Below are 12,438 nucleotides of genomic sequence, written 5' to 3' on the forward strand. Positions count from 1 at the left end.
TACTGCTCTTCTCTAATTTCTCTGTCATTGTTGTGTGTACTACGTGTAATATCACAAATAACACCACGAGAGAAGCTTTCAAAAGCAATATTTTTAAGCTTAATAGTTTTTTCCTGTTTGATTTGTGTTCTTCATGTACAAATTTAAATACACGAACTTCTGTTGCGCGCTCGGAGTAAGAAAGAGTTTTAAGGCTAAATTGTTTCTTTCCGAGAGCGTTGCCATTGACGATACCGCACAAATGTTAAAGCAGTTTCATTGGACGACAAACACGGTACACATATTCGTCGCATGCGCAATGTAATGTAAGCAGTTAAATCTGCGCGCTCCCTCCCTAACCAAGTCGTAATGGCGGAGTTCAACTTCTAGGGTAAGGTTGAAGTACCGTAATTTATATAATTTTCTGTTTTTACTCATTAAAAGTTATAAACAGATTGTGTTACTTGACTAATGTTGTAAGAATAACAAATAAATAGTTTTGTATGGTGTTTTTTCTATTAGAAATAATTAGTTTTCAAGAAAAATAATAATTTTCTTTTTGGAGTTAGTTATTGACTTTACTGAGTAGAGAGTTGTATTACTGTTCGGCAATGTGGTTGCTGCATGGCAGCTAGGGAGTCATACCATTACTAATAATAGGTATTAACGGTGCGCAGGCAAGGTTGCTGGGGTGAGGTTTTTACAGCCTGTTTAAATTGTATCTTTCAATATACATATCCATGGTAAAAAATGCAGTAATAATATTTTGAAAACGTTTTTTAATTCTTGCTCAAAATTCTGGTTGCAGATATATTTTTTCCTCCAAAAAATCAATACATACTAATGGAGTGCAGTTACAAAAAAAAATGAAAAGTACTTATCAACAAGAAATTTGTTTCTCCTTTTGGTTTTTTCAGTTTGCTGTATTTCTCTTATCTTCACGAAAAAGTTCTTGGACATTATATGAGACAGAGTTAACATTTTAATGAAACTTTTGAATGTGGAAAACTTGTGTTTGCTGTTTTGTAAACAAGAAGCGGTGCGTAACAAGTTTGGTGCTAAACATATTCTATGTGTATTATTTGCTTGATTTTGGTGATGCTTGGAGTTGTAACAAGTGGAATTCAACGAAAACAGGTATATTTATTTTAAAAAATAACTGAAAAGTGATAAAGTATAAGGGGGTAAAAAAGAAAGAAACCGTGAAATAAAATAAGACAAACAGAGAAATTGCTTTATTTTAATCCAGAAAAATACACATTGCGTTTCATCTTTTTTTTTTTTTCTTTCTCAGTTCTCTGTGCAATAGTTTAAAGAAAGAACGTTCAGCAAATGCACACATTATTTTGCGCACCATTATATTCGTATTTACATTGCACCATTGAAGTTTATCTATTGAAATTGCACGTTTTGCTTACATTTGACTTCTGTAATGAGTAACGAAAATGAATTACTGCAGTGAGGTAGGCCTATTACATTCTAAAGTGATGTTAAAGAGAAAGATGATAAACAGTGCAGCTTTCGCTTATTGATAATTTCGATTAAATTGCAGTGTTTTTAATGTGCTCTTGTTATTTACAAAGCGTTTGCTTGATTTTTAGCGTAGTCACATGAGTTTATTTCCCGGTATCTTTTTTTAAGTAAGGATTGTTAATTTTCAGAATTGTTTCTGTATTTATACATTAAGCTAACCTGCGTAAGGAAACTCCGATTATTTTGTATGTAATATTTGATTGTCTTTCTCTTTTTATTTAGCTTCCATACGTAAACGCGATGTCGCATACTGTAAAAACAGGACATATATGTATATATAATATAATACGCATCTCACTGGAACATTGTGTAACAATGTTAACTGGCTGATAACTTGAAGAAGAAAGTGGTATACGTGTTTTTTATATACAGAAGCAAAGAGTTTGACGATATATCTCTCTATATACGCAATTTGAGATGCGTCAGTATTTTATGATATCGTAATCGAGAATTGCAAATTAAATGCCACTCTAAATAATTCCTGTCAAGAAATCCGTAGATGTTTATTTGCATTGCGGAATGGAGGAATTACATATACATGAATTTTCTTTCTCTTACGACGCTTCGCCAGTAAATGCTTATGTGTTAATAAATGAATTAATGTAGTTTTTAAATAGTTTTTTTGTTAAAAAATATTTGCATAACAAGTAGTAATTTGGAATGGCCAGTTAATATGAAATTCAAAAGAATGCCAAGAAAGTAACCAATTAGAATAATATGTAACACTTTTTGGAACTGATAACGTATTTTTAAGTATGAAGGTCCTGATAAAGATCTTACAGGATAAAGCATGATATTGAATATTTGTTTGAATCAGTAGTGCACCTGTTTTTATTTATGGTAATCTTACGATATATTAACTATTCTTAATGACAGATAATAGTTGATCAGTTTCTGTTTTTTATTTCTTCATCCCCTTTACTAGCAACTAATCTGTAAAAGTAGGTTCTTGCAGCTTAGTACTAAATTTTATTAAAACTAAGTGAAATCTTTTTTTCTTTATCTTGTTCTCTTTCAGTTAATTTTGTAATATTTTGGAAGGGTTGTTTAGAAAGCTTTAAGACTGAGCAGAAAGAAACACAATTTACTTTAAGGTCTTAATAGAACCATGAATACTTATATAGCAAACTTCATGAAGTCATAAAAAATGATAGCCCTCACAAAAATATTTCAGAGTAAATACAATGTGTGCTTAATCAACTCACTTTCTTTAGCTTTTCATGGACATAAAATTCTTATGTTCAAATTTATGATATACATAATACTATAGTTTGAATATTGTGTGCATCAGTTTATGTTAAGAAAATTATATAAGTTCTGAATTATTCATTTGATATATTTCCTTGTTATTTAATATATATATATATATATATATATATATATATATATTCTGGAAAACTGTTAAGCCACAAAAGAAAATTTGAAACCATAATCAGTTTATGTGATTTGGGATGAAAAAAAAAGAAAAAAAACTCTTATTTTATTGTTAATAGTAAAAATTGAGTTATGCATTTCCTATTTTCTCAATTTAATTTTTCCTAATTTAGCTTGTAATTTGACATAAAAAAATCATAATATTTTGCAAAAGATGTGAAAATAAAAATGGATTAATATAATAATATTGAAAGATATATGCATGGCATGTTCATTATTCTGAATAGTGACATACTCACTGTGTAGAGCAGAAAATGCAGAAATATTTCTAATTCATTCTGATAATACTGTAAAAAATAATGCATTGACTTGTAAGACACTACATTTTTTGATGAAAAAAAAAGTACATAGTTTTTAAAATAACATTCTGGGAAAATAAAGTTGTTTTAATCCATTTTTATCTTTTTCATAAGGAATTAGAGTATTTTACTTGCATGTTAAAGAAAAAAAAAAGAAACTGAGAAAAGTGAAACAAAATGCACAATAAAAGAAATGTAAGAAGACGTGGTCCAATAAATTCAATTTTATTAGTTAATTTAACACTTCTTTTTGATAATTTCAAACTATGTGTAACTTCAAGTTCATTTGTAAAGCTGAGTTGCATTCTACATTTACTGTGCAGTGCGAGTATATATTTTTTCCTCTTCAGAATGCATGCACTGAAGTACATTTATTTCATATTCACTAACTAGAATATGAAGTAAGTATTCATGCAAATAGCAGCATTTTTGAAAACTGAAAGAAAACAAAACTGTAAGCTTTCAGATTAGTCATTTAAAGAGCAGATTATATTTTATACAGGAACTATTTTGTAACATAGTTAATAAAAAAAAAAATAATAATAATGAAAGATCAAAAAAAGTTTATATTTTCCACACAGTCATTTAGAAGAAATATAAACAAAACTACAATGAGATATTGAAACATGGGGAAATCCTAACTAATTGTTACTTGTTACATAGTTACCACATTTTCAGCATAAAAATTACTTTTAATAGTAAAACTGGTCAGGCTTTCATTAAGTAACATTTTCAAAGCACAAAATATAATGAGGCAAAATGCCAGTTTAGAATGGTCTGGCTACTTGAAACTCCATCTAGTATTACTGTTATTTTTATATTAAGTCGTATTTATTATTTACCAATATAACTGCTCTTTAAAAGATTTTAAGCTATGATCAAAAATAGCTCTGATTTATGTTTAATGCAGCTTTGTTGATTGTACAGAATAAAACAAATTCACTTCTTTTATAATAATCATAATTAAACAGATTTTTATGAGCAAACCACTATAATAAATAATAATAAATTCTTATAATACACATTCTGAATGGAAAGCATGGATAGTTAGAAATTAAGTGGAAAAATTGCAGTTGAAATAACTTCCAAGCAGCACCATCTTTAATATTTTGGAGGACTTATCACCTGTTATTTGAGGAACTCCTACTATACTAACATAAAATATATTAATATATTTTACATTAATAACTCATATCTTCACTTCTGTTGCTGCTTTAAATGCAGGGCATGACCCACTAGGCCCTTGCAAAAAAAAAAAAAAAAAAAAAAAAGATTGTCCTGCTTCTGTGCAGTGAACAACAGAATACAGAGACCAGAAGAAATAAAATATTGAAAAAGAAATAATGACCAGTAGTTGTTCAAGTTAGGAAATAATGAAGAAAATGCATTAAACATCTTGAAAAGTTACTAAGAACAGAATTAGGAACTTTTGTTCTATTAGAAGATCAAAAGTTTCCACAGACTATTATGGAACAGTAGAAATTGTGTGCAGTGTTAAAAAAAAAAAAGAAAAAAAAGTGGTTTCATATGCTTAAGAAACAAGCAAAAAAAAGCCATTCCTTGCTAAGCCACTTGTTTCAAGATTGTATATTAAATATAAGTTTTTAATATTATATATGTCCACACGGTTAGTGTAGTGGCTATGCACTTTGCAACCATATGCCTGGGAAAAGAGTGTCCTGGGATCGATTCCCATCGCCGACGTGAGGAGCTTAAGGATCTTTCTCAGACATAGCCAAGTTAGCCGATATTGGCTATGGACAGCAGGGTTTTTCTCCTCAGTTTATCTGGGGGTTTTTCCTCCCCCAAGCAGACAAACCAGCCCCATGAACACACGCCACTACAGCCATAGAATATATCGGGAGGCATAAGGCTAGTCACCTTATCCTCAGGATGGGTATAACTTAGAAGGCTTAAGATAACCCTGTAACAGGCCAGTAGGCCTAATACGTAGAAGGGAGAAGAAGAAGAATATTATATATAAAATTTATATAAAAATCCATATTCATATATTCTAGCATCGCAACACAAACAATATTTTTATTTTACAGAATGCAAAGTACTGCACCTCCCATTTTTCATATTCAAGTTAATTATTATTACAACATGGCACCTCCAAGGACTTACCACAGGAGGGCACTCTACTCTACTCCACTATATGCATCTTTCTGCCTCTCCTACTTCTTAATTCTCCAATTACAACTCAAAAACACAACTACCATCTACTGCCCACCACCAATAACAGTATTGTTTTGTCTCTAAATTGCATGTGGTCTCATGGTTGATTTACTTATATACTGGATGAAAAACATGAGTTTCCTGGAGAAAAACCCCTGCTACCCCTGTATGAGATTGACTATTCACCTTCAGTTGAAAAAGCCCATATAAAGATTCCTTGCATCATGATGAGAATCCAGTTCAGGTCTTTTTCAATCTTAAGGCACATTGTTCTGTTGTTCTTCCAATTGTGCTATGGAGGTATATATATTTTTTCTTTTTTTTTAAGTTAACGAAGGAAACATTGTTCCTTAACTTTCAAGTTAAGGTTTTCGTTGCTGTTAATGTTCTTTAAATCTTATTTCTTTTTAGCAGAACCACACATACTGTAATACACTGAACTGCAAGGTGGAAGGCTGTTCCAGCAGATGAACTATAGCTCATGGACTATGCCATCAGTGGATAAGATCCACTTTACATTATGGAATGGCTTATTTAAAATCTTAGAGAACTATACCTGTTTACTATATTCACCATGTTATTGAAATTGTAGTTATAGATAGGCTGAATAACTAGTTGTGGCTATCATTACTACAGATTCTGTAGGGACAATTTTAAAGAATGAACCCATTCTCTATTCTGGAGTCTGTTAGTTGTTTAATGATAGCTACCAGAAATTTGAACAAAACAACATCATAATTACATTTAAATATGACAATATAGATGAAAAGAGAGTACCTGTTGAATATTAGAGAGAGGGATTTTTTATTGTCATCTTTGTGAATTGTGACAAACTGTATGCTGACCCTTATGCATACTGTTTGTCACAGTCAGCCATTTCATTCCAAGAAGCCTGGTATAATAATATCAGAAAGATTTCTGATATTATTATACCTAAAATCACAATTCCCATATATGAGGTTCAGGTGACAGGCGGGAAAGATATTTATTTATTGATATTTTTCTTGAAGAGTTGAAGAATTTTTAGGCATGTTTTAGATGCTTCATCAGAAACATGGGATTAGTATTTTAAGGATTTGGGATTATTATAGAGTTAGTAGCTGGAGACACCTCCAAGGACTCCAAAGACTCATTGAGGGAGGGCACCTTCTCTATAACTCCCCTTCTCCACTACTCAATCCAACTACAGCAAACCACATCATCTACTTCAATGCCATCTACTGTCCACCGCCATCACTAGAATTTTCACAGACAATTACAAACATCCATGCCCATGGTGGGATTTGAATCTGCAGACTTTTGCCTGGAGAGCAGATATGCTAACCAGACCAGTGAATTTTGGATGGAAAAGAATGTCTAGATTTATTAGAGGCTGAGAATGCTATTGATGTGTTTATGCAAGGAATGGTTGAAGTTAGATGTCCATCCAAGGAAAGATCTGATCCTGTCTGGTGATTTGTGTATTACTGAGGGTAAGGGTAGGTGAAATGAAATCTCTTGTACGAGAGGAAAAAGGCAAGACTACATTTTGGTAATATTAAAGATGATCTGGTTATCTTCACCTCATTGAAGGATAATATGTGTTTAAAGTCTGGTTGAAGATGTATTATACTTGACAAGAAATTATACTCTTGTTTTATTCTTTACCCAAACATAGCAAAGTTTGTGCATGAATTATCTCCATGAGTCGTTTACTTATATGTAGAACCTGTTGACTTCACATTAATTACCTATCCTATAATGCAAAAACATAATGGAAAAGTTCACTACCCAGACTTTTAAAGTGCAAGGGAAGGGGGTCATCTCCAAAAACTTAGTGATCTTTTAGATCACTATGTTTGGTACTCCTTTAATGTGACAGGAGTTTGTGTTTATTCCAGGAGTGTTGGAGGTAGATGGCATTCCAGAGAAAGATCTGATCCTATCTCTGGTGATTTGTGTATTACTGATGGTAGGGGTAAGTGAGATGAGATCCCTCTAATGGGAGAAAAGGCAAGACTGCATTTTGGTAATATTAAAGGGGATCAGGTTATCTTCACCTCGTTGAAGGATGATATGGTAATCATTGTTTAAGGCTCTGGTTAAAGATGTACTGGGTGACCATGAAATAACTTTCCCTCTTTATAGGCATCTGTAGCTAAAACCAATAAACGGAATGTGACCCAATTTTATATTGAGACTTTTGAAGGCATGGGAAGATGATTTCAGCGAAAAAAAGATTTACTACCAAAAGTCGCCGATAGGGGAAATTTTGGTGCTGGTGGAGTCGAAAAGAAGCATATAATTACATTGAAGGCAGATAAAATGGAATAATAACATTTCGACAGTGTAAGTGACAGCCGCGTCACTCAATCCAGCTGGATATGGCGCGTTACAATGATAATAAGAATAATAATAAACTAAACAACAACTTGCGAGAGACACAGAAATTAATGTAGTGATTGAACTCATAGGAGATAATGTTTTATTCATCAGAATCATGGTGCCCTGGACCACATACACAATTTTCAATGTACTGACCTTTCTTGTGTACAACAAATTGCATCCGGTGTGCGACATACTCTACAGCTGAGCGTAACGAATTGGATTGGATGCTCATAACAGCCCGTTTTATGTTCTCTTTCAAGACATGCAAGTTGGGAACACCACCAACATACACAATGGATTTCAAATATCCCCGCAGCCAAAAGTCACATGGAGTGATGTCTGGGGATCGAGGTGGCCATGCCGTAGGAAAGAACTGACTGATAACCCTCTCATTACTGAAATGCTGGCGTAAAAGGTGCTGTACTGATCGTTCAATGTGTGGCCGTACTCCATCCTGCATAAAAATGATGGGAGTCCAAACATTGTCTTTGCTGCAATGCAGGAATGACAAAATTTTCCAGCATTCGTTGATAAATCTCTCCAGTAATGGAGCAGGTAACAGGACCTGTAGGGGTAATACGCTCAAAAAGAGTATGGTCATATTATGAAATTGGCTGTGAAGCCACACCACACGGTTACTTTTGGAGAATGCAGTGGTACTTGCTGGGTCGCTTGGGGAAGTTCAGATGCCCAAATTCTGCAGTTGACCGATCTATTCAGATAAAAATGAGCCACATCACCCCACAATATTCTCCAAGGCCAGTCATTGTCAACCTCCATTCGGGCAAGAAACGTTAGCATGAAAGTCATGCACTTATCATAATCTGTGGTAGTTAGTGCTTGCACACGACTGAACTTATACAGATAGAAGTGAAGCATTTTCCGTAAGATTTTCCAGACTGTACCATAAGCCATGTCAAGTTTGTGAGCTATGACACAAGCGCTTGGACCAGTGCTGGTCCCTGTGTCGTCGAACACCGCAGTAGCAACGTCTCTTAATGTCTCTTCTTGCACTGCTTTCCGTCCTCTGCCAGGTCTAACTCCTAATGATCCAGTTTCTTCAAACTTCTTAATCATAGCTCTCAGTGCTACAGCTGACATTGGACCTGTGCGCAGGTTATGAAGTCTTCTAAACTCCCGAAGGGTCACGGAGGCATTGCACTGTTTAAGGAAAAACAACTTAACAAGTAAAGCACACTGAGGCAAGGTAGGACGCATATTGAGCACAATTTATCAGTCATTCGAATAACTGCCTGAATGTTCTCAATCCCTTTTTAAGTGGAATTGGTGGCACTGCTGTCATGTATGCACAGTAAAATTTGCATAATCCTTTTTACCTGCGTTTACTTCAAATATTTGACTGCTTTCGGCTCCACCAGTGCCAAAATTTCCGCTATCGGTGACTTTTGGTACTAAATCTTTTTTTTTTGCAGAATTCATCTCCCCCATGCCTTCGAAAGTCTCAATATAAAATGTAGTCTCATTCCGTGTATTAGCTTTAGCTACAGATACCTCCAAAGAGCGAAAGTTAATTTATGACCACCCTGTATTATGCTTGACAAGAAATTATATTCTTATTTAGCATAGCAAAGTTTGCTCACGAATTATCTTCACAACCAGTTTACTCACATGTAGAGGCTGTTGAATTCACATTTATCTAGATTTTTAATGTGGGGGGGGGGGTCATCTCCAAAAAAAGTGAAGTTTAGAGTGCTTGTATAGCACTCTAAACTTCACTGAATGATCTGAAAGGATCACACTATTAACTTCAGGACACTCAGCAGTGGCTCCATCCAGTAATAGGCAAATAACTGTCACAAACAGAACTGAGCTACTCCTAGGAAGCCTAAAGACAAACATTATTAAAACATCAAGGGGAAGGCTAGACCGAGGAAGTTAGTAGGGTTAACTGTTCTGACAATATTGATTGGTCCTTTATCCCTTTGTCACATTTGCAGTGAAATTTCTGGATTAAGGAATATTAGTAAGCACTTCGCTCATGCATTGTGGACTATTGACTACCAGTGAGTTTTTTTTTTTTCCCTTCTCATTTTTTTATTAAAAAAAACTGTTCAGTATGCTTTTTTGGGATGATGTTTTGTCCTATGATATTTGTTTTAGTCTACTGCTAGGTGGTAGACCTTAACAGACTTGGAACATTATTGGTTTTAAAAAACTTACCTGTTCAGTGTGGTTTTGGGACATTTGTGTTTTGCAGGGCCATACTCACTGTAGTCTACCACTTTGCAGATTAGTGGATTAGGGTGGATAGTAGCATTTGCAAGGAATATCTTGCAAATGCTGAATGTATATCAGCTTGATATCCCTGATGTTTCTTATGTTACTATGGTGCATTAATGCTATTAATAAACATTTGGATTGGATTGTCTATAGTTTGTAACATTTGAATCAGCTGTGTGATTCTATGCAAGTGTGCCTAGAATCAGGACTATCTGGATCAGCATCTTGTATAGCAGCAGTTTAAGTTCTGTGCTTAACCAGCTATGACGATTCAGTAATGGGTGTAGCTTCCCCATTGCCCTATATTACTTTTGAGCAGACACGATTGATATGAGTTGTAAAGCGAAGCCCTTTATCTAATTGTACTCTTAAATAGTTGGCTACTTGTGCCATGGAATGGGAGTACCAAACATGACAACTTTGACCTCTGGGGGACTTGTCCTCTTGCGAATAGTTCTGCAATGCTCTTGTCTGCATTAACATCAATTTGCTATTTTTTGAACCATTGTTCCAGTACCGATACAGCATTTTGCAGTTTTTTGGTTGCTAACCTAGGTTGAAAGGAGCAAACCATTATTGCAGTATCATCTGCATACAGGGCCATTGTGGTGGTAGATGTGTGTGGAATGTTAGCCATATAAATAGCAAAGAGGTGATAACAGGGAACTTTGGGGGAAAGGCTGCAGTGATGTTGCATTCAGATAATCTAATTCCATGTAGTTCACTCAGATTTTGCAATTGCTGAGCTACAATTTGGTAAGTTTGACCAGCCCTGGTGAGAATTTGATTTGCAGGAGTTTGAAAAGAAGCCCATTGTGCCATATTTTGTCAAATGCTTTGACAATGTCTTGGAAGATTGCCCCTGTGTGCTGCTTCCAGTTGAACCCTGTGCTGATGTTTTCCAAGACTTGAGAACTTGTTGTTCTGTGGAGTGGTTCTCCCAGAATCCAGATTGCTCATTGGGATAAGATTTAATTCGTTAATGACTTTCTGCAGTCTTATTAGTATTGCCCTCTTAGCTATTTTTCGGAAAGCAGGCTGATTGGTCAATAGTTTTGGATAAGGGGTGCTGCTTTTCCTGGTTTGGGGATTAAGATTACATCTACCACTTTGCATTGTGCAAGGAAGTAGTGATATCTTAATATTGCATTAATAATAGTAGCAAAAGAGCATTATGGCTTTATGTGATAGGCATTTGATGATTTTGTTAGAAATCCCATTTGGGCTTGATGCTTTCCTATTTTTAAGTTTGGTGATAATTTAGGTTTAGGTACTCTGTGCATTTTAGCATACAATATACCCAGGTGTGTACTTTACTGATGAAGTCTAGATCTGCATGGGTAGCTTCAATTACACTGCTTCTCTAGGCTGTTGACAAAGGCTTCAACTTTGTCCATGTCATGGTGAACCAGACCACATTCATCATGGATTAATGGAAGAGGTTTACAGTCTGTGTGTAGAGCTTTGGTCATGTGAAGTGCTTATCAAACTTCTTTTGTAGTTCAATGGAATGTTTGTCATTGTTCTGTGGACAGGACTCTAGTAATGGTGCCTGGCTCTGTTCTTTTCATGGATCAGGTTTTTAATCTGATTTGGAAGTCAGTTGGAGTTTGTGAGTGGTGCATCTGTGAAGGCAGCTGTTAATGCAGTTATCTGCTTTTCTAAACTTGAAATTGAGTCATTGATTTTTTTCCTTTGAGTCAATGGCTGGAACTGGGCCAACAGATTTGTGTAGATCAATCTACTTTTGTCCAGCTGACAGTTGGGATCCAATCTGGGATATTTTCATGTTAAGCCCAGTTGGAGTAAAACTGGGGTTGTAGTCAGATTTGAGGTTGTTCATCATACTTATTTGGTATTGATGTGCAATATTTTGTAGTACACCATGTCATGGATATCAGAAAGTCCCTCACATTGTAGTACATGGGTTTTGTAGTTCCTATGATCACTGTGTTCCTGGCAGCAGCAAAGTTGTTGAGGATTGTCAGGGTTGAATTTATACCAAACTCATATACTTTTCATATACAAATAATAAAATAGTGCATCACCATATTGTCAAATATCCTAGTTCAGAGATAGTTAGGAAAATATTTTTTGTTTGATTAGAAATTGTATTATACTTGACAAGAAATTATGTTCTTGATTTAATCCTTTACTCAAGTGTAAGTAAGCAAAGTTTGCATGTGAAGTGTCTCCATGACTAGTCTTCTAAATAGAGGATTTTGAGTTCAGATATCCTAAGCTTCAGTTGCTTGAAGCTTAGGATATCTGAGTACTGTATTTGTCAAATGAGTAGGATGAGTGGATAATTATCAGTTATAAAAAAAAGTATTTTATGAAATGAATAGTGTCAAAATTTGCATATTTTATTATAATTCCAAGAAGAATCTAAAATTGTTAAAATACA

The 12,438-nt window shown here is 34.5% G+C and overlaps 1 protein-coding gene across 5 annotated transcripts in view; it reads left to right on the plus strand.

Moving 5' to 3' along the window:
• The first annotated feature begins 326 nt into the window (after positions 1-326).
• The window catches only part of LOC150095352 (lethal(3)malignant brain tumor-like protein 4), a 381,800-nt gene continuing 369,688 nt past the window's right edge, over positions 327-12,438 (plus strand). For 2 of the 5 annotated variants that reach the window (XM_090410238.1, XM_090410241.1), the window contains exon 1: positions 327-370. The gene's annotated coding sequence lies outside the window, so the exon portion shown is untranslated. Of the gene's footprint in view, positions 371-936; positions 1,117-1,308; positions 1,443-12,438 lie in introns of those variants that run through there. The other 3 variants (XM_090410242.1, XM_090410239.1, XM_090410240.1) reach the window with 3 other exon arrangements.

This window comes from Typopeltis vanoorti, chromosome 20 (assembly GCF_054136105.1).
Source record: "Typopeltis vanoorti isolate ZY-2024b chromosome 20, IOZ_Tvanoo_1.0, whole genome shotgun sequence".
NCBI classification, from domain to species: domain Eukaryota; kingdom Metazoa; phylum Arthropoda; class Arachnida; order Uropygi; family Thelyphonidae; genus Typopeltis; species Typopeltis vanoorti.